Genomic DNA, 24198 nt, shown 5'->3' on the forward strand with positions numbered 1-24198 from the left:
TGTATGTTTTCTATCTTGACCCAAAAATGTCCTCATTAGATAAAAAAGCAATGTTTTGTCCACAGACACACTAATATACAAATACTCAAATTATATGCTGTATTATTTTCATTCACTATTTATCACTAGCATTTATTTTAAACTAATATATCATTTACAACCATTTAAATAGATTTGCAAGATTTTCAATTAGTAAAAAATGGAAAGACAATTGTTTATTTACTTATTAATTCACTAATTGTTCACTAATTGTGCTTATAGGATGTTCACTTAGTTGAAGCTTTTGCTTCATCTGTGCTTTCTAAAAATAGCTTAAAACAAACAAAGAAGACACTGGATTTCTAACAGTTTTATGTCACTATATAACTATGCTAAGAAATATGCTTTCTCTTTGTAAGGCTCTGACACTCTGAAAGACATTAGTAGCTCATCAGTAATGGATCTGCGCCTTTTTAACGTTTGTTTTTCTAAGAGTCTCCAACATAACAGGGAGCTCATGGCCTTCAGCACCTCTGCCCAGGTAAAAGCACTTCCTCTTTCAGCCTCTGCCTCTCGCTATTTGCTCAAGCTGATCCTGAAGGGGAAGAAAAGAAGAAGCAGAGAATAACTTTAAAACACCGTCGCACCAATGAAAAGAGCCAGACATGAAAGAGGTACAGAAATGAATTGAATGTTGTGCGGTTGATGTTTTTTTTTTTTCTCTCTTTTCTCCTTCTTCTCTGCCGGCCTTATATTGTGAGGCCCTGTCGCTCTCTCTCTCTCTCTCTCTCTCTCTCTCTCTCTCTCTCTCTCTCTCTCTCTCTCTCTCTCTCTCTCTCACTCACTCTATTTCCCTCGCTGAAAGACTGGCGTGGGTGATTCATCACTGTGCCCTGTCAAAAGCCTTTTCCACAACATGATGAGAACAATGTGCCTGTGATTGGGATTGAGAGGCACAGATTGAGAGATAGAAACAGGCCTCTGCTCTTCTCCTCAACATATAGGCCTTCACCCCTGAGACCATTTAAAAAAGTTTTCGCAGCCTGCCAAAAAGCTCCTGCAAACTCTTAAGTAACGCAGGTGACTGTGCCATGCTTTGCTTGGACATGCAGAACTCACAGACTATAGTCCTGACCATTCGTTTGACCTTTACAATGCCAACAAGTCCTGACAGATTTGTCCATATCACTCTTTTCTCCCTTCTCTGTCTTGTTCCTTTACGTCATCCTCTTCTATTTCGTCTTTCTTTCTCGGCCTCTCTCTGATCTCTTTCTTGCCCCATTGCCTCAGTGTGCTCTTTTGTCCGCAAGGCAGTTCATGAAAGAGCTGAACAAATATCATCACAGATCTTATTTAATTCATGGACACATTATGCTGTCATCAATAGCATTATCATAGTCCATTACCATGCCAGACAAGTTTACGAGCCAATCCCTGTCCTCTTTCTGCCCTCCAACACCAATAAGATCATAATCGCAGGGCATATTCCACAATTCACAGTACTTGCCGTATAATAGCCTGTGATTACTAATATCTGTCCTACTGAATATGAACTATCACCACCTACATCAGTTATTATGAACTAAACTGCATAATGGTGAAGGCTGCAAACAATGTTTTACAGCAGCTCCATAAGCAATACTGAAGACTTGCAACAAGGACGCAGTGCAACAGAGTGATATTGCTTTCAATAATAGACAAGAATGACCATAACAATATACAAAAAGGGCAGTTATGTTTACTCCATGAACAACAGCATAACTTTTGTGACACAACATACACTGTAAAAAGTGCTTAACAATTCCTTCATGTTCCGAAACAAATCAATTAAGTTAACCTAATCATTTTGATCAATTTAAGTAGGTTGAACATAATTAAGTTGTTAAAAAAAACATTTTAAAGTGTTCTGAACAAGCAGCAAAAGTAATTTTTTAGTGTACAGCAGAGGTTTTGTTTTGTGTTATTCTTTCAAATCAGTTGGGTAAATTCAGTGACTTATTCATACGGATTTGCTTCGTTACTCAACAAGGGCCCGATCACACCGAGCATGCTTTTACGTTACAAAAATGTTGCACCACACTGCCTTTTTTTAAACAAGACAAAAAGAAGTGCTGTGCGTTTTTTTATGTCACTAGGCAACGGCTAAATCAGCTGCGTATTGTGCGTGAGTGTTGCTGTTGATATTGTTGTAATTGTAATATTTAATAATACTGTGATATTCAATATTATTAAAAAAAAATCATACAGGATCAAATCATCCAACCATCTGGATAACTTGAAACTGTGACCACTAGTCTCTCCTCCATCTTTAAAAGTCTCCGTAGTAATCTTGACAACACAAACACTGCAAGCACATCAATGGAAACCCCATCTCTGCTTTCATTTAATTGGAAATGAAAAAGACGCAACTGACGTACTGACTGATGTAATGCGCACAGCCCACAACAGCAAAAACGTGAAGTGCAGCAGGTGGTTAAAAACGCAAGGCACGCAGGGCGCATAAGCAGCACGCAAAAGACACGTGGCCATCAACCGTTCAAAAGATGCCCCTCTCAATGCAAAAATCGGGTTCGGTGTAATCCGCCCCTAAATGAGCTTTTATAAATTAAGTAGTTAAGTAAATGACTCAATGATGCTTCTGATGGATTATTTAGATATGCCTATAGACATCTATGTGATGCACCTGTGCTTTGTTTAATTTAGCGGTTACGCATTAGTACGCAGAGATTGTGAATATGTATCCTATATAAACTGTTGTTTTTGTTGTTATTTTTGTTTTGAGTGTGCACAAAAGTATTTTTTTAGATTAATAGTATTTTGATTTAACCACTAAATGCATATGGTCTGGTTTGAGAATTTTTGTGTGTTTTTGTGTGCTGTCTATGGAGGATGAGGGGGCTTAAATTCCACATACAATATCTTAGGACATGAATGTCCTTGACAGAAAGTAAATATCTCAGGGTTGAAAAAATGCAGCGCTTTGCTTCAAAAATTAATTAGATATAATTTCACACTGAATTTTGTAAGAATCTTTTAGTGCGTGTAATTTATCAAACTTTAGTAAATAATATTTTAATAATGAATCCTTGATAAACTGTCTGACGTACTCACTCAGTCCGGCGTACACAAACCCCTCTTGGGTTTTGTGCTCAAAGCACCCGCAAACTGCCTGGAGCTCAGACGTGCGCATCTACTGCTGAAGTGCATGCCAGAGTGTGTGTGTGGTCACGTGATGTACGTTTTCAGCGGTATAGTGTGGATGAAGAGCTGTTCAGAAATGCTAGGTAAAACACAGTGTGGACGTGGATCATTTTCATTCAGAAATGCCATTTTAAAACGAAGACGTATTAGTGTAAACGGGGCCTGATGGACAATGGCATCGTCTATCAACCTAACCCTAATGAACTGGTGACTGAAATAATATGATCAGGGAGAAAATTTGAAATTTGCAATCGAATACAAAGTTTCTAAAATCTTTGCTCTTTGGTTTGGCCATATAACAGAGAACATCTAAGACACTTCCAATGTTTTCAAATTAGGTGTTTATTGCAGTTTCTTTCTACATATATTTCAGTTGTTTTATTAATTTTGTCACTTTGTGCTTTGTCATCAGAGGATTTACTTTTTATTGGTATAGTGTTGACTGCACAATGATATTCAAATGATTTTGCAATATAAACATTGTGAAGTAGTCAGAAAGTTCAAAACCCCTGAAATAACATCTGGCTGATCTGAAGACCTATACTTGTGCCATCATGAATGACATTGGAGATATTTACTATCAAAATTGTGTCACAGACACAGGCATCTAATACTTATCATACATTTGATAAAGTGCCAACTGATCAGAGTTCAGATAAAGCTCAAGCAACCATTCTGAAGAGAAAGTTGTAAATCATCTGATCATTTTTTTCTTCATGTATTTCTGAATACGTCCTGCCAAGATGGCGAGTATATGTCTGGAGGATGCAAATTCTTTTGGCCTTTCCAAACTAAGATAAGCTGAGGCCTGTGGCTATGATCAACCTGTCCAAAGACATGTCAAGTAAACACGCATGATAACCTTTCAGGGAAGCTGTTGGTTTAGATCTGGTTGCATTTATTTCTTGATTTAATACAGCACCCTTTTTTTACTGCCGGGAAGCAGCATTAAATGTAAACAGACAGAGATGTGCTTTCTTTCAGCAAAATTAATTAAGGTTTGACCCCAAAAATCAATTTCTATAATGTAATTGAGTTAAATAGTAATGGAAAAAGGAAATGGTCTCCGATCTTCATAAGGGTTTGCAGGAACAAAAGGTTACAGGTGCTTTTATAACAGGTAAATATGTGTTGCTGAGCAGCATATACTGCTACACAAGATTTTTCATTGAAAAATATCAGCGCGTTCCTGGCAGAACGTGTTCCCAAAATGAATGTGTTGGCTAAATTATTATAATCATTTGGCATGATCACATAATGAGTATGAAAGTGAGATACAATGACTCTGCATTTCTGCCCACCTTCATTCAGAAGATTTAGCGCTCTGAGGACATAAAGAGTTCAATCAGTCTTGTTTTCAGATGTGTAATAATTAGCCCTTCTCTGGAGTGGATCCTCTGAAAGAGCAAAGGGTGATGTCATTGATGTCTCACTTTATCTTCGCCTTTTATTCCCTTTTTAGCTGCTCTTCCTAGAGTATGTAACTCAGTTTCAAGGCTGGACAGAGAGGATGGACTGTATTTAAAAAAAATAGTTGCTGTAGCATAAAACTGTTGCTCCTCGTGGTTTAGCTGCTGCTCCTCATAGCACTTACACTTGCATAACATGTCTTTTCATCTTCCGTGAACAATGAAATAAATGCTTAGATCTGTTTAGCTTACTATATCGTAATAATAAACTATTATTCTCGATGTTGTTAAAGGGGTGGTACGGTGGCTCAGTGGTTAGCACTGTCGCCTCACAGCAAGAAGGACCCTGGGTTGACTCACGACTGGGCCAGTTGGCATTTCTGTGTGGAGTTTGCATGTTCTCCTTGAGTTGGCGTGGGTTTCCTCTGGATGCTCCGGTTTCCCCCACAGTCCAAAGACATGCTTTATAGGCGAATTAGATTAACCCAATTGGACATAGTGTATGAGTGTGTGTGAATGTGAGAGTGTATGGGTGTTTTTCAGTACTGGGTTGTGGCTGGAAGGGCATCTGCTGTGCAAAACATATGCTGGATGAGTTGGCGGTTCATTCCACTGTGGCAACCCCTTATAGGGGGGATTTAGCTGGATGTTATTAAAGAAACTTTATGTAACTTAAGATAAAGCCACACATTTCACCAAAAAAAAATTTCACATTGCTTAAAAACAATTTTTGCATAAGGCCAGTTGTGGATGTTCTCTAATTGAATGATCTTACTTGAGCTATCTTATCTAAAGGATGTTTTGAAAATTCTAAAAGGTGTACAGTGAAGATTAAAATTAGAGAAAATATTATGAACAATTCTTCAAAAAAATACAAGTGTAATCTTTGTTCAAAATTTGGTGGAATTTAACTAGTGGTTACTGATTATACCATTCTACTAGAACAGTATTTTACAAATTAACCATGACTGCAGCATAAAGCAAGATTACGAATTACATTTCAATCAAAAATGAGTAGGTGTACAGGGCCTTGCTTGCTTAATTCAACAAATAAGCATTTTGCATATATCTGTTTAACAGGCCAGACTCCTGTTGCAAAAATATCCTGCAAACCATGACACTTTACCTCCACATTTCATTCACTTTTTTGCACTTTTGGGGTCAGTCTTTCTCCGGTTGGTTGCGAGATCACACTTTTCAAAGTTTTCAGATAACTGTTATTTTCTCACTGCATGACAGTCTGAGGTAGCATTCAGTTGCTTTTTACAATGAATGAATGACTGGAGGTTACTAGATCTTAAAACAGGTAGAATCACCAGACTCAGTCTGGTTCACCAACTCCTCTGAATTTCCTGCTGCCCTGTACTGTATATTGCTTTCTTATTAGTTGTAGGTCATTGTTGATGTGTTTTTTAGCCAGCAACTCATTTCAGACAGCATGATTTTGAATTTCCTACAGGTCCAGATGTGTCTGTGACTGTGAAACATCAGGGATTCTCTTAGACTGCTGCTTTGATCATTCACACTGCTTGATTTTCACTCATGTACACACTGATTTGCCTCTGATTTAAGGCATTTGCCAGATAATTAATTAAACTACCACCAGGAGTCAGATTAACACTGATAACTGTGAGGAACTGAAAGTGTTCTCTAATTTTGATCAGTGTTCATTTGTAAATAAAGTTTTAATATACTGTGCTTCAGAGTAAACAGTATGTAACTCTTGAAATATGCTCAAAAACTGCTCTTTACTCTTATAAGGATAACTTCAAATAAGACTAAGCAGTGACCTCAACTTTAGGAAATTGGTTGTTCTTTTGAACTACATTGTAGTTATTGGCATACCAACATTGAAGTGTAATCTATTTTTTTATTTTATGCTTCAAAAGAAGTCTTAGTTTGGATGTTTTAAGTGTTCATACTAAGCTGATGATTGATAATACAGCTTGTTCGTCATGCTGTCCCGGGAGAGAGCCCTGAGCTTATAAGATCCTCGAGCCCTGGGCTCCCTCCCTTTAGCAGGTTTGAGCTCAGGTAGATCTCGATGAACTCCCTCGACTTATTTCTGGCTAATGACAGATATAGAGATGGCTATAAAGATATAGATTTTACTAAAAGCTCGACTATGGTGCCAATTTAGTATGTTCAATTTACTTAAGTCACATGTTTTTGGGCTGTGGGAGGAAACCGGAGAACCTGGGGAAACCTACCCATGCATGGGGAGAACAAGCAAACTCCGCACAGAAATGTGGACTGGCTCAGTAGGGACTTTAACCAGTGACATTCTTACTGTGAGGCAACAGGACTAATCACTGGACCGCCGTATCGCCCAATCTAGAAAAGGGGGTGTGTGGGGGTGGAAGGGGGGATTCTTCAAGACAAAGATACTGAGGTAAGAAACTCTGATTACTTGTAGTGAGTTAGAAATTGTCTGGTAAATCATGCATTAGCTAATGCGGTATCAGCCATGGACAATCATAAGCATGTGATCCTCTTGAAATTACTTTATAAACAAACTTCACTTAATACACTTTTATTTATTTTTTTGTTCATTTGTTGCAATGTTTGAGGCTTGCAATGAAAAGAAAAAAAGATTTCAGTCATGATACATGAAAGAACCTGTAATGGGTCTTTGGATGAAAATGTGTCCTGCTGCATCATCTTAAATCAAGTTCAATTAATTGTAGAGCAAGTTAGCATGCACTTCCTATGTTCAAAGCCCTGTGTGAAAACTCTAGACTGGATAATCTCCACTAAACTTCACAGCTCCACACTGGCCCAACAAACAGTGTTTAGAAAGCCACAAGAAAGTGAATCTATCTACTCTCTACAGCATCCTGTAATTCTGTCAGGTACCTTCGTATTAGAGAAGGCTGCTGAAATCACATCAAATGGAGATTAAAGCTGGAGAGAACGGCAGATGAGGAGCTGCTGACTGGCCAGAAGATTTCACACACTGTGAAACACACTATTAAATAAGGTGCTGTAGGTAAAGCATAATTTGGGAAATTATTTTAAAAGAGAAACAAAACTAAGGAAGTAATTGCAGGTCTGTCCTGTCTGGTTTTCCAGTAACATCCTGGATTGATCATTTATCTAAAGGAAGGTTTAAAAATAAATATATATATATATATTTTTTTTAATTATTATAATAATAATTTTATTATCATTATTAATAATTATTATTATCATTATTTCTTTCTTTATTATTTTTTTTTTTACATATTTAGTTTGAGTGCATGTTCTCCCCGTGTTCGCATGGGTTTCCTTCAGGTGCTCCGGTTTCTACCACAGTCCAAAGACATGCGGTATAGGTGAATTGGGTTAGCTAAATTGGGCGTGGTGTATGTGTGTGAATGCAAGAGCTTATGGGTGTTTCCCAGTGTTGGGTTGTGGCTGGAAGGGCATCTGCTGTGTAAAAACATATGCATAAGTTGGTGGTTAATTCCACTGTGGCGACCCCAGATTAATAAAGGGACTATGCTGAGAAGAAAATGAATGAAAGTTTTTATTGATAATGTTGACAATTCCCTGAATGTATAGCAAATTACAAAAAAAGCAAAAAGACCATCCCTAAACATAATAGATGGTACAAAAGTAAACAAATGAGATCATACAAATTAAAAACAAATTGTCAAAATATTAAAACTAACTGCAAATTGCTATGAGCATATCTACAGCACATTCTAAAGACAGACTGACTTTGTATGGCTCAGACAGACTGTGTGTGTGTCACTGCTGGAGTCCTAGAGAGACTGTGTGATGTGCGAGAAGACAGGTTGGAGTCAGGGAATGGAAGATGAAGTGTGGTATTTTTGAGAACGCCAACACCTGCGGCAGTCTTGTCTCTGAGCTGTTAGTGCTGCCCCTGTGCTACCCTGGCACCTCTAAGCCCATTCATTCAAACACTCAGCTAGTCACACAAAAACACTTCAGACTCACACCCATCATTACTACTGTTCTTAAGATCTTATTCAAGCAAAAAAAGACTAATGCTGCAGACAGAAAGCAAAAGAGAGAATTAAAAATATCACTGAAACTAACTTTTTGCTACAGTAATAGGAGCCAATTTATCCTAAACTGGTGTGGCCATCGATCAAGGTATTTTTTGGCTTACTGCTCATTATGTGTGTATGTTTGAATATGTGATTGTAGAAATTGAATTATTATTCTTCATGATGTGTATTCTTCATGATTGTCAGCTGTCACTCACATTTCTTTGGCTTAGTACCTCCTTTATCAGTGGTCACCACAGCGGAATGAACCGCCATTGTCATCTATTCTGGGTAGCAAATCCAGAAATGTGCAGAAGTAATGAATACGCTAACTGACAAAAGTCTTGCCATCAATCCCAGTTGCAAGAGCAACAACTGCATCTTAATCATCACAAATACTGCAGAAGACCTGTTGGAACCCACATGGACTCAAGAATCTTACAGAAATCAGTCAAGTTTGGTGAAAGAAAAATCATGGTTTGGGGTTACATTCAGTATGGGGGTGTGCGAGAGATCTGCAGAGTGGATGGCAACATCAATAGCCTGGGGTATCAAGACATTTGTTCTGCCCATTACATTACAAACCACAGGAGAGGGCAAATTCTTCAGCAGGATAGCGCTCCTTATCATCTTCAGCCTCCACATCAAAGTTCCTGAAAGCAAAGAAGGTCAAGGTGTTCCAGAACTGGCCAGCCAGTCACCAGGCATGAACATTATTGAGCATGTTTGGGATAAGATGAAGGAGGAGGCATTGAAGATGAATCCATGATTCCAAAGAATTTTAATGAACTCTGAGAGTCCTGCAAGAACACTTTCCTTGCCTTTCCAGATGACTTTATTAAGTTATTTGAGTCATTGTAGAGATGTATGGATGCAGTCCTCCAAGCTCATGAGAGTCATACACAATATTAATTCTTTTTCCACTGCACTATGACTTTATATTCTACACTGTACAATATTTCTGTTAAGTGACAAGACTTTTGTCTAAGCAAAGTCAGACCTTACTGTCCTAATAATACTGTCCTGAATAATACTCACATGGTGACACTTGAAAAATTAAGGATGGCGACAATGTTGGTGGAGACCCAGGTAAAGTTGTTGAGGTGTTGATCAGTGGCGACATCTGAGGGCCTAGAGGGTTAGGAAGAGTTGCAAGCTTATGGAACTGGATTGGATATAGGGGCTTGCTAGGCTAGAGTTGCCGGAGAAAAGGAGTAGCCCAATGGAGCACGATGACTGAAACACCATTGTGGGGGCAGGTAGACAATTGATAAATAAGGGAACCCAGCGAAGTCTGAGGACTAACACTCCTGGTGGAGGTAGGGGGGAGTAGAGGGGTTAAGTTGAAATGTAGATCTTAGAGGCCTGAGATGGAGCTAGGGGATCGCCACTGTTGCCACTGGCTTGCTTGGTTTGGGACTTGTGGAGCTGCTCATCATTGGATTTGTTCTTCAGTGTTTGGGTTTTCAGTTGTGAATTTTAAATTACACTGAACTAAACTGAAGACTTGAATTTTAGTGCGAATCAACTGAATAAAATGAGACCAAACAGAAACAAAATATATCAAAACAAATATATGTAACAGTTTTGAGGATGCTGTGAACATTTTAACAGTATCATAAGGTTATATGGGCTATCATGCTACTATTATACTGAAAAGTGAACAAAGGCCCTTGTTTTCTGATCTACAAGCATTTCACTCGTATTCGCAGCTGTCAGTCACAAATGTCACTGTTATAAGGTTCTCTGCAATGTAATGTTTTGTCAGTTTTACAAATAAGTACTGTCCATGTTAGAGATTTTAATATGCAGAGGGGTTTTTAATCTTTATTTTTAATAAGATTTCCACATTCTTGTGTCTGCTGTTTATAATTAGAAAGTCTGACTGGCTAGATTGACAGAACGTTTTATCCCAGAAGAGAACTGGTGCACAGTAGACTTTCTAGATCACACATACAGAAGACATGTTTCATCTAACCAATAGGTTTCTTTTGTTTAACCTTTTCTCTGTTTTTTGTTCATTGTGAATTAAATACTGAGGTGACATTATTGTCTTATCATTTTAAGGCTTGAAGAAGGCTATATATTTTACATAGATCCAGAGGGAGAGAGGGACAAATATTGTGGCACAGAGGAAGCTTTTGGTCTGAGATATTTTCATATCCTTTCACCTATGTTGTCTGTTATCTGTATATGTGACATTTTAGGCAAAGATGTACAGTACTTAAAGTGCCTATATGATGCCTTTTTATATAACCTTTTATGTTGTGTGTAATGTCTGTAATAGCAAAAATTATAGAATACCCAATAACACTTGTATAGTTATGAACGGAATCAGACACAGCTTTATTCAGAGGATGATATAACATGTAATACATAATTTATTTATTTTTATGGAAGTTACATAGTTTGATGTCTTCAGAAACCACCAACCACCATAAAGGAGGTTGGTGTTATGAATTCATTCTCTGTGTGTGTATATCCATTACCTTGATCAAAATGAAAAAAAAAATCTTTTTTTCTCATGATTTAAATGTTTAGAATAAAAAAGCACATAAAACAGTTTCTGTTTGATTTCATTGATAATTCCAAAAATTAAATTAATAGTAAACTGGCGTCTTTGGAGATTTTTTTGTTTCCCTATTCAAAGTGATAGGAGTGGCACTTGCATGCTGACAGGCATTTCAAAGATGGCCACCGAGTGAAATTAATCTGCTTGAAATGAGTATTTGCAGTTTGATTAACCCTACACAGCTTGGTCAGAAATCTTCAAGGTCTTTTTTGGCTACCTGTGAACCCATAAACACTGAAGTTGTAAGTCAAGCCTGAAGACGCTTGGTTTTGGCTGTCAGCATGTCTAGAAGATGCCATTTTTGTGCCGTAGAAGTATATATTTGCACGCACTTCCACTTCCTTGAGCACAAATGTATGCAGTAACACTTGTATGGAACCATATACAACAAACACAAAACCTTTATGAAATAAATAAATGAAATCTGAATTATCATTCAGAATCAATTTGGTGAAACTAGCACCAAAAAACTGCTATTATAGTATACTATACATTTTATGCATTTTAAACAAAACAAAAACATACCATAAATTAAACGTGGCATGTCAGCAACTTATGAAAAGTATGCTGTGTATAACAGCCAAAGAAATATGTTTAACAATAAAAAAATAAATCAGATTTTTCTGAGCAATACAACACTATACATTTAAATAACATGTTCTGAATTATAACAGAAATGTGTCTCTGTGTCTACTAAACTAATCAATTTTGTTATACAGATAAAAAAATGTCTGCTTATTTATTTGAAACAACAAACATAGAAGTATTAGTAATAGTAATTAATAATAGTAACGTTAATAAGAGCACACTCGCTCTTCCTTGCGCTCATTCGGTCTCTCTCGCAAGCACACTTGGTCTCTCTTGCACGCACCCGGTCTCACTTGGTTTTTCTCACGTACACACTTGGTGTGCATCGCGTGCATTCGGTCTCTCTGCTTTTGCTTGACTTTTGTCCAGTCTGGCGCCTAATACACACAACACGTCTTCTTTACGGTGTTTGGTTGGCATCCATCAATCCCACAATGTGCTGCCGCTGTAAACAGGAAGATGTGGGCTAGACTGCAGCCAAAATTAATTAACTTATCAAGTAACGGACAAACACATCATATTGTAATGATAACGAAGTTGCTGTATTTAAAAAGTAATGTTTTACAGTATTAGTTACTGTCAAAAGTAATACCTTTACAGTAATGCATTACTAGTAACGCATTACTGCCCAACACTGCATATACCCTAGCACAGTGGTGTCCAAACACAGTCCTGGAGGCCACTATTCTGTAGAGTTGTAAAGTGATTCCAGCTTGCTATAGTACACTTGTCATGAAGTTGATTAGCTGGTTAAGGCATGTTTCATTATTGTAGGTGCTGAACTGTTTAAGACAGTAGCCCTCCAGAAGCAGGACTTGGCACTCTTACCTTAGCCTAAAGGTAAAAACCAGTTTACGTATTGTTGAACAGACAAATTTTTTTCTATAGTCATGTAGATAAATTTCACACCAGTTTTAAGTCTTAATGGACCCTTTTCAAAAGACTGTTATGACACATTTAACGGTCATCAGCATCATAAATCCTTGACATTTTTTACTATTTAGAATTTTTTAAAAGGCTTATATGTATTTATGTATGTATTATATCATCTTTGCATCAAATTACAAAAAAACCACCACTTATGTGAGGTGTTTCTAACGCAGTGTCTATGGGACAGTAAATTTGACGTTCTCTCATCTGGCTGCTGTTTTCAGTCTCACACAATTTATTACCTTTTTCTGAAAGTCTTGATAAGACCACTGTGGAGTTTTTCTTTTATTATTTTCACAAATTTGATTGTAAAACATGATTTGTCGTATTCTCCCATTCACTGCGCTCTAAGTTTACCAAACTATGACGACTTCCACTGCTGAGAAACCCAGAAATGTGAAAAGGGTCCATTGGAGCTTAAATATTTTGGACCCCATTGGCTTTCATAACACAAACAGCTAGAATGCTCTTCCAATATCTGCTTTCAGGTCCTGCAGAGTAAAAAGTTTTGGATGGACATGTGAGTGAACGATATTTAAGTAAAATGAAGTAGTAAAACTCCCTTTTATCAGGTTTTAGCAGAGCATTTCTCTGATGGAATGGAAAATGCAAACCCATATAAAGCAAGTTTCTTGTAACTCCATACATTTTCTTTCTGACTTCTGGAGGTCACTTCCATTGGCTCTTCAGTGCTTCTTGACTTCTGTTTTCTTCACAATGTATCTTATTCTCCGTAAGTCTCCATCCACCATCTTTCTACATCTTGAGTATGAAGGGCAAAGTGTAGTTTCTATAATTAGAGCTGACTGGTTTATTTACCTGCTGCCCTTGCTATAGCATGTCCTTGCTAAAAGAAGGCAAGTAGGCCTACCATCATCCCAAGAAGAGCGCTTCACACAGTCAGAGCGCAACCCAGTGTGTGTGTGGGTGTTTACTCGTAGGTATCTCGATTCTGTTTTTAATCAGAACTAAACAGACGAACCAATCTCTGCTCATCAGCTTCATTATGCTCCTAACAAGAGTTATTGATGTGAATCTAAGCTGCATTATGCTTGTTAAAGTGGATGCTTGTTGAGGAAGTAGAAAAACAATAGGCTGCTGATCTAGGAATCGGTATGCTTCTGTCCTCACAGCTGTCTCTATGTGCATAATATGGTGATTACTAAGTTTAAATAACTCAAGGCATTCATCAGCGGGTTCTGAATCTGTGTTTGTGTGCAAAGCCTCTTCCTGTATTCTGCATTCGACAGCTTTGGGTGTTGATTGATGTACATTCGTTCTCTATGTCACTCAAATCATTTTAGTGATCGGTGTCAGGGGGTTGGGTGCAGTTAAGGTGTTGCATCTCTTTCTAAACGCCATTTATCTTTGTCACACAAATATATACGTGTATTTTTCATATACAAACACACACTTACGCTCAAGTCTGAAAAGTTCAGATTGATTTTGATGCTAGCCTTTTTTCAGTTGACGGGCAGCCTGGTATATTGTTTACTTGTGAGGATGATCTGTGTGCAGCCATCATATCATATCTGCCAGGGCAATATTTTTAGGCTGGATTTGATTTCCAGGGATTTTTTGTAGTATTATTATCATTTTATAACTATCTAACTAATTATGTCTGTGCTATCTTTCATGTCAAATATGTTAATATGACTAATAATGTTTACTTTAAACACTCAGATTATTATAAACTGTAATTAAAGGCAAGAAACTGTATAAAATTGCTTAGAAATTATATTTAAAACGAGAAATTTCCTTAAATGGACAAGACTCCAATATTATAGGAAAAAATGCAATATCACATGAATAGTTGTGGTATATATGTACATTAACACCGTTATAGGCAATCAAAAAATGATGCCAAGTCAGTGACATTAGTCTAGATCAAGTTATGCAGAAACTCCTGTTATAATCACTAAAGCTGTGAAAGGAATTTCTTACTTGCATCATACAATCAGAACTTTTGATACCGTATTGTTTTTGTGACTTTGTGAAAGCACTAAATTCAGTCCATGGCTGCTTATATGACATGTCTGGGAAAATAAACTATAAGAATGATGGAAACACTAGCGCAGGGGTGCCCAAACTTTTTTGTATGAAGGGCCAAAAACAAAATATCATTGAGAGTCGAAAGTAAATATACCAAACTACAGTATATTTCATTACAGTTGCCATGGCTAGTTTCCTAAGTTATTTAATAATGTTTCAAAATAAATAGAAAACCTTACTTTAAGTAGTATTAACTAATGATAAAATCTTGCAGTGTGTGATGCACTTGAAAGTGGGACTGTGGGAGAAAACCAGAGCACCCGGAGTAAATCCACGCCAGGGATTCTGTTCTCCACACAGGGAGAACATGCAAACTCCAGACAGAAATGCCAGCTGACCCAGCCGGGGCTCGAACCAGTGACCTTCTTGCTGTGAGGTGATCGTGCTACCCACTGCGCCACCGTGACACCCTAAATGAAAGAATTTAAATAAAATTTGAGATGTAGTATGAGCACAGCTTTAATCAGTAATTTAAAAGGATAGTTCATCTGAAAATGCTTTCTCACTCTCATGTTGTTCTAAACCTATCTTATTTATTTGTTCTGGAAATACAAGATAAATTGAATAACTTTAAATGATCAAATGAACACTGTTTAGAAATGTATTGTTTTGCGTTTCACAGAAGAATTCCTATTCTCAGAATGACATGAAGTGACTATTTTTTTATGTACTGTTTATGTACTTTGACAGTTAAGTTTGAGGTCCTTCTTACGTGGCTTAAACTTAATTCTTCCTTCAATGACGGAATATTAGATTTTTTTCTTGAAGCTAGTTTAAGTTGATGGCATTACAGCATCTTTACCTTAATGCAGAATTTTAGGGTCCACTTTCTGTTCAGAAAGTCTTTCTATTCTTTTAGTTTAAAAATGTCTCATCAGTGTTTAAACAGACATTACTTCTAATCACTGATGATATTAATGTGTTGCAACACCAGTGCAGGAGGGGTCTCTTGCTACAGTAAGGGAACACCTCCACATCGCCCCCTATTGGCTATATGTTGTAGTTAGAACACAAAAAGTATGTTATAGCTTACATCGTATTGGTCCCTTCACCTGTCATTCACACTAACTCTGTCACTCAGAGCATGGTGCTCATGCTCATTTTATGCAAGGTCAGACTCAATCACGTTTTTTGCTTAAGGGGACTTTAAACTGCTCAGCCAAACCTCCTCATCCAAATCCTCACCCCACCCCCACCACTGCCTTCATACATGAGATACATTCATTCTTTAAAACAAAGCTGCCATATTAGAACCATTTTCGTTCCCCAGAGAACCTTGTAGTGAAGGGTTCTTTAAAGAACCAGATTTTTTCCACAGATTAAAGAACTAATGAATAATTTAAAGAATCATTTTCAACTTTAAAGAACATCTGTGTAATTTAAAGCTTCTACAGTTTTTGGTGGACAAATCACCATCCTTTACTGTCTTCACCTTCTTTCTGTGTAAGATATAATGCAATATACATGATAAAGCATGAAACGTTTCAGTTCCTGAATGGATTGAATGTTTTTGGCTTACCTCAAAGAATAAGCACCAAATATCATTGCCTATTGCTTGGCAAGGATTTTGCTGTTAAATAAGACTCTTAAAATAGTTTTGGGATCAGAAACCTGCTTAGGAACCTTCTATTCATCATAATCCAAACAATGTTACTCAATATAGTTATTTTCTTTCAAAACTCGCTCCGTAGTGGTGTTGAGAAGATGTGGAGGCTAAATGTCTTTCAGAGGAAGTCATTATATATTTGTTGAACATCAAAGTGTCAGTGGGACAGGGAGATAAATTGTAATTGGCCGGTTCGGGTCATGCTCAATGCCAGGGTTGCCTAGAGACAGGAAACGCTTGATTCTAATTGGCTTGTCTGTCTGATGCTGCGTGCCGGTGTCCTGTCCTGCATCACGGCACACGTTATTTCAGCCCCACTCCAAAAGATCTGAATGACCCTTTGGTCTGGAGAGTAGACTGACCGAGGGAATTATCGCTAGAAGTTTCTGGTATGATAGTGACAAGCATGAATGGAGGTAGCAGAGGTGTTGGTTGGAGGCTGTGTAGAGTTTTTGTGCTTGAATTACTCAAATGAAGACTGAGTAGCAAAGGCAACGGCCTGAGATGTATTTCTCTAATTTAACTTGTTAAACACTGAGCTAAAAGTCAGTGAGAAACACATTCAGAGCTTTGGTGACACCAGTGACAGGCAGTGCCATTGAATCTAGTTTTTGTACTATATAAAAATACAGAATGATATCTTTTTGGTAAAATCATTATGAAATAACATCACATTTACTTATTTTTAAGTAGAAATAAAATGTGATTAGCTACAATCTACTTCATCAGTCCTATACAGTACAGTATATAACTACAACAATAAAAAAAGAGTTAAAAATGTAGTTATTGTTCAACAATATTTGAGAAGAATTTGTTTTTTCAGCCAATTAATATTTTGTATAATTCTGTCTAGACATACAGGGGTTGATTACACTAGTTAACATTTCATTGTATTTAAAAAAAATAATAATTAAATGTTTGCAGCAATGACTCCTTGTATTTACAGATTACAAGAAAACACTTGTAGTAAAGTTTAACAATAAAATGATGTATCAATTTATATTGATTTATTATAGTATTTATCACTGTAAACCTCTATTTAATTATAAACCTTTATTTTCATTCTTACAAAAGTATAATGTATGCATTTAGAAATTATTTTAAAAATGCAACCATCCTGGGTCTGTATGGAGCATTAATAGAACTATAAAAGACCAGATTTTGTTAGAAAGGCAGTAAAATCAAATGCAATTGGCTGACAGATATTTATACAGTACGGACATCTATTGTGTAAATCTAGGAAGAATTACCTCAGACTCAAAGCGGTGGAATATGATATATGTAAATCAAACACACCTTTAATGAGGTACTTTGTCACAAGTGAAAAGTTTGGTAAACATATTCAGTACATCAATTTTAACAGCATTGTAAATAAGCAGCATCGCTGACTTGAAAATAAGACAATACTTGATCAAATGAAATCCAACAAAACATTGGTGATGTGAAGATTCAGCCTTGAACAATCAACAATCAACAATTTCTTGAGGTTCCAATATAATATGTCATATTTACATTAGATTTGTCTCATCTTCCTTTTCCATATTAACAGCAAAAGCAACAAATCAGTTCATGAAAACTGAAAAAGTATATACAGTTGAAGTCAAAATTATTAGCCCCCCTGAATTATTAGCCCCCTGTTTATTTTTCCCCTAATTTATGTTTAACAGAGACGATTTTCTCAACACATTTCTAAACATAATAGTTTTAATAACTCATTTCTAATAACTGATTTATTTTATCTTTGTCATGATGACCGTAAATAATATTTTACCAGATGTTTTTCAAGACACTTCTATACAGCTTAAAGTGACATTTAAAGGCTTAACTAGGTTAATTAGTTTAACCAGGCAGGTTTGGGGAATTAGGCAAGTTATTGTATAATGATGGTTTGTTCTGTAGACAGTCGAAAAAAAAATTTGCTTAAAGTGGGCTAATAATATTGACCTTAAAATGGTTCATGAAAAATTTAAAACTGCTTTTATTCCAGCCGAAATAAAACAAATAAGACTTTCTCCAGAAGAAAAAATATTATCAGACATACTGTGAACATTTCCTTGCTCTGTTAAACATCATTTGGAAAAGGGGGGGCTAATAATTCTGACTTCAACTGTATATTTCATTTGGTCCACAGCTATAAAATGTAGCTATAAAACTCATAAGTTTTTATTTCTCCATTGTTAATCTCTGCATACATATTGACATGAATGCTTGAAACATGCTTGAAACATGTATGAAACATGTATGTTTAATTCCAGAATGCTTGCTATTATTTCATTCCTGGATCTGCAAGGTCGCCTACGTCTATGAAAGCGCCCTCAACTTCAGCCTGCCAAACAGAAAACACAATGACGGAAAGAGCACAAATATTGAACAAATCACATTCTTAACTCAACAGAGCATGTCATATTTTCGTGCGTTGTAATTACTGAGAGAAAAATCCAATACAAAAGCTGTGAAATGTGTGACTTGCTCTCCACTAAAGACCTATATATTACAACAGCACTGGAGTGGAGAAAAATTCAACACATTTGTGAGTGGTGAGTGTTAGTCTGCGCCGGGTCTTCAGTTCTAATGTGGCAAGTTGGTGAGGTTTTACGCACCCTCCTGTCATTTATGCTGGATGTGGCGGCTCTCACATGGCTGACTTACTGAAGCATTTTGACTTCATGTTAGTCACGGTGGAAAAGTAAGCACGAAGAAAATCATTCTTTAAGTGTGATTGATTGTTTAAAATGTGACGTCATGGAAATGATGGAATCTACAGAGTCAAATGTTTATACATGAACACTCTTAATTATAAAGGTTCTTTATTAGATGGCTTCATGAAACCCTGTTCCATCCATAGAACCTTTATCGATTGTGTATACTTATCGCCATTTTTGTCACTGTTAAAATTATTTTGGCTGTTATTCCAAACAGCATACATTTTTGGCTAAAGTTTGAATTTTGAATTAAATGGTAATATTTAAATGATAATATTTCACCCTCATACCCCTGCGATGTTTAATGCCACTGCTATTGAAGCAAAAGATCATACATTCTTACTTACAGAGCATTTTTTGCTGGAAAGCAGACTGACAGAATTGTAAATATTTTGTAAAAATGAAAACAATTTTTTTAAAGACTTGGCTTAAGATATTATAAAATAAATTATTATGAAATGATATAGGTATAATTATGTGGGTGTTGGTATGTATATGTTTAATATAAGACTAGTAGCAAAGAAATAATAATAATAACAATCTGCTTAACACAGGGGCGCCCAAACTCTGTCCTGGAGAGCCGGTGTCTTGCAAAGTTTAGTTCCAGCTCCAATTAGACACAGCTGAACCAGCTAATCAAGCTCTTTCTAGGTATACTAGAAACGATCAGGCAAGTGTGTTGAAGGAAGTTGGAACTAAACAATGGAGGACACTGGCCCTTGGCTTAACATGTAGGTTAAATAGTTTTGTTGTTTTTCCATTAAATAGTGCATTATGTAAACAAACTGTAATTTAAAGTGTTAGAATCTTTAAATGAATTAAAATTATGGTCATTTTTTTCAGTACTGATTCTAACAAAGAAATTCTATATCAGTGTAAATAAATGAAATTTGATGACATATGATGGCCTTTTGAATTTCTGCCCTCTGTGGACTTAAGTATTTTTATTTTTATATTGGTGCACAAAAGCGTCTTTATAGCGGAAAAGATTTATTTAGATTTTTCAGAATATACTTTACAATACAGTATGTTCACTCAGAGGCTTTCCTATTGTTCCTATTGCATCACTTTTGGACTATTATTTTTTAGAATACATACATGTATGTTTGTGTTCTTCGACCCCTTCAATGCCTTTCATATCCCCTCACACCTGTCTGTTTTCTCTGTGATCTCTAGTTTTGTGAGGTTGGTCTTCACGTTTATGGCTTACATTAGTCTACAGTAGAAGTGCTTTAAATCGCCCCACCCCCTTCCAGTCAGACACTGAGTTACAGTCATAAAGATAAAGGTTGAGGTGCTTTCCCGACCTGTGTAGACATACAGATCAAACTGCCTGCCAACATCATGCTTACTGCTTTACGTATTAGGAAGTCATTTGGTTTAAGAGTGATTGAACACCTAAATGTTCCTTGTGATTTAGCTTCAGTGCTCATTTTTAGTGGGTATATATAAATCTATTTTTGAAGCTCAGATTATTGGAGTACGTTTTACAGGACATTACAGGACACTTCAGTATTTCTACTTCAAAATTATGTTTTATGCAATATATCTTCGTAAGTTACTTTGTGTAAGAAATTTATATATGTTTTTTTTTTCATATTTCGTATTTTTGATTATTCATAGGGGACTTGATGTTTTTCACTACATTCTCTGAAGTTGCATCATTGAGAAAAGTGAACAAATGCACTTTTATATGTTAAAAAGGGTAACGATTTACTTGAATGGAGTATTTTTGGTTCGGGACTTGCGGAGCTGTGTATCAGTGTTTGGACTTTCAGCAGTGAAAAATCACTCTCAACTGAACTTAACTGAACTTCAAGTCACTGACACTGACACAGTTTCAATTTACTAGAACTTTTATGTTAAGCTGCTTTGACACAATCTAATATAAAAGCGCTATATAAATAAACATGAATTGAATAATATTCATGACATGACCACTGTCATTAAGTGTCATTTGCTCAGTTGTAATTTTATATGTAAGTGTGATGCTGTTTGAGACGTGTTTGTCATGACAGTTTAACATAACCAAGTACATCATAACCTGTATTTGTCTTTGCATTAACAACTTGACATTACAAAAACAAGAAAACTGCGTCTTTGTCATGACAGCTTAACATTACCAAGGCAACATAACTTGTCATAAATCTGTCATAAACATAATTGCCATTATGTTATGTTGTTGTTATTTTATTAGTAATGTTGTCTTGGTGATGTCAAGTTGTCATCAAAGACATCTCAAACTATGGCTCTGTATCATTTCAGAGGCTGCATCCTCCAAAGCATGTAGACTTCAAAGGTGTGTCCTTCGAAGTCCACACAGAGCAATCTAGCCTACAGAGGTCAGATTTTGTCACATAGCAACAGTAACAGCTGCCATTAATGAGCGGTAATTAATTTTGTAATGACTTTTTTTTTGTGATTTTAAAACTTCTATTAAGCGATCTACAGGTTTACAAAATACTGGAAATATATTCCCTTTGATCCATACATGTATACATGAAAATGTAAACTGTCTATAAAATCACTTTTAGTAAGACGTTATATACTCTTGTTTGTTTCTTTAACATGTGTTTATATGAAGGACGCATTTTGAGGTTGTATTTGAAGACGCCTTCAAATTTTTTAGAAATGAGACAGCCTTCATTACGCCGCGATGACGCAGTGCTCTTCCAATGCATCCTTCAGAGGATGCAGCCACTGAAATGAGACCCAGCTAATGTCACCTTACCATTTAAAATGACATAATGAGAAAATGACGCTTAATGACAGTTGTCATAAGTGTGCATAAAATCTCATATTCATGCAGTCTTACAGTCATTACAGTCATGTGCCAGTCTACACAGCCATATCACCCTGCAGCCCAAGACCATTTACTCACTGAAGCTAAGCAGGGCTGAGCCTGGTCAATATCTGGATGGGAAACCACATGGGAAAACTAGGTTTCTGTTGGAAGTGGTGGAAGTGAGGCCATCAGGGGACACTCAACCTGCGGTCTGTGTGGGTCCTAATACCCCAGTAAAGTGAAGGGTAAACGTGGTACTGTCAGTGAGCACTGTCTTTCGGATGAGAAGTTAAACCGAGGTCCTGACTCTCTGTGGTCATTAAAAATCCCAATGCACTTCTCTTTAAGAGTAGGAGTGTAACCCTGGTGTCCTGGCCAAATTTACTCAATCGGCCCTTACCCATCATGGAAGAAAAAATGTTATTAGGTTTGTGTTGACATAATTTCATGGTTACTGATATTTATTTGTGCATGAATTCAGCAAACAAAATGATTAAAACTAAGACAAATACATATTAAAATAACAGGGGTCTTAGTATCCTTTCATGAATCAAAATCCTCAAAACTGTCTACATGTGTGATAAATGTTAATTACGTAATGTCTAAAAGAGTTTAGATGATGTGTTGCTGTATCTGCTACAGCTGTAGACTATAGTGACCAACTTTAAAGTGCTACTCATGCCATAGGCAATATGGGACTGACCAAACAGGGACTAACCAAATCAAATAAATAGAATACAGAGAGGAAAAATGTACCACCTCTCAACCTGGTGCAAGCTTTACAAGCATGTGTCATGTGCCTGTCTACTGAACTTCTGCCACATACTAAACCAACTGCCCTTATTAGGCTTTCTGAAGAAGCAATAAGCTGAACGACGAGACACATCAGTATGTAAGGTGTTTTCAGTCTCAGATACTGAGTGTTTAACATGCATTGAATTGTATATTGCTGTTGGTTAACAATAGGTTTTAAGTATTTTTTTATTTCCACTTTAAGGACACACCTGGAAGGGCTAGTGCAGGTTTGTCTATCTGTCTATACAGTAATCCCCCCTTCTTGTTCTGGGAAAATTCCACAGATCTGAACCACACCTTTCAAATGCTTCTAATATGATACTCATCTACAGGAAACTATTATTTATTAGCCTACATTGTAAACAGATTAAGTTGGCCCTCTAAACTGAAAAAGTCAGGTGTAACTTCTGAATAAAAATCTGTTTTAGTTTACAGAAGTGTTTTCTTGAGATTCGGGATAGTTGAGAACGTTAAAACTGGCCTTAGATGTTCCATTAAACTGACAAATGTCTTTGCTCTGTGTGGTTATTAGCAGAATCTAAGCCTTGAACAAATACCTAATATAAAACACACAGAAACATGTCTAAACCATCTCTTAAAGCAAGTTTGTCTGGAGTTTATTGAGCTTCATAAATAGATTTTGGAAAGCTGATTTTGCTTTTGAAGCTACTACAAGACATCTGAGCTTTAGAGCATGTAAAACAAGGTGAGGATGTTAAATAAACTCACAAATGCACACTTTCTCAATCATTTGTTTTAGGCTATTCCTGGGATTTAGGGCTTGGTTATTTTCTTATTTGCTTTTTTGGTTTAAACTATTCTGATTATCACATAAGTACATGACATTGTGCAGCAATGATCCATTGTTATACCAAAATAAAAACCCAAATAGTAGTAACAGGACCAAAAGCTCAAGTGTGAAGATTAAAATTATAATGGAGATTAAAAATAGAAAAAACCTACAATTTCAGTCCTTTAACAATGGGTTTTCCAAATGGAGCCCCCTTTCAGTCATAGCAAGGAAAGCTGGTCATTCTGATTCTGTGATTTCTAGAAAATAGCATCTTTACAATGTCACTAACGCAAGTCCTCCAAAAACACTAGACATCCACAAAAGGACAACAAATACACGAGAAGACGTGATATTGTAAAGAATCTCAACAGACAATTAACACTGCAGCTGGATCTGTGTGTTTTAGACATACCGTATGTTGATTTTCAGTAATTTAATATATTATGATAAAAACCATGAACAATGTCAATATTCTGGACAATTTAAAACACTGAGTAATTATTTATCATTTAAAAATTTTGAGTGTTTTAACAATATTTAGATTATTGTTTATTAACATTAATACATTATTCTGGCCTACTAAGTTAAGCATCTAGTGACTATAATGCAGGCCAATTGTTAGTTAACTCCATACAGTAAGGTTCCGTGGAAACATCAGATAATTTAACTAAAGTCAATGTAATGACAGCTACAAAAGCATTTTTTTTAATCTTGGGTTATGTTTATTTTTTAGTCAATGTCAAATGCCATGTCAGTTATTTCTCACTTCTGATTTTAATTCATTAGCTAAC

The 24198-nt window shown here is 36.4% G+C and overlaps 1 long non-coding RNA gene across 2 annotated transcripts in view; it reads right to left on the minus strand.

Moving 5' to 3' along the window:
- Nucleotides 1-446: 446 nt before the first annotated feature.
- LOC130232177 (uncharacterized) overlaps nucleotides 447-24198 on the minus strand; it is a 33880-nt gene continuing 10128 nt past the window's right edge. Inside the window, exon 3 of one of the 2 annotated variants that reach the window (XR_008838093.1) lies at nucleotides 447-574. This is a non-coding gene — a long non-coding RNA (uncharacterized LOC130232177). Of the gene's footprint in view, nucleotides 575-18570; nucleotides 18659-24198 lie in introns of those variants that run through there. The other variant, XR_008838094.1, reaches the window with a different exon arrangement.

Source organism: Danio aesculapii, chromosome 7, assembly GCF_903798145.1.
Source record: "Danio aesculapii chromosome 7, fDanAes4.1, whole genome shotgun sequence".
Classification (NCBI taxonomy): domain Eukaryota; kingdom Metazoa; phylum Chordata; class Actinopteri; order Cypriniformes; family Danionidae; genus Danio; species Danio aesculapii.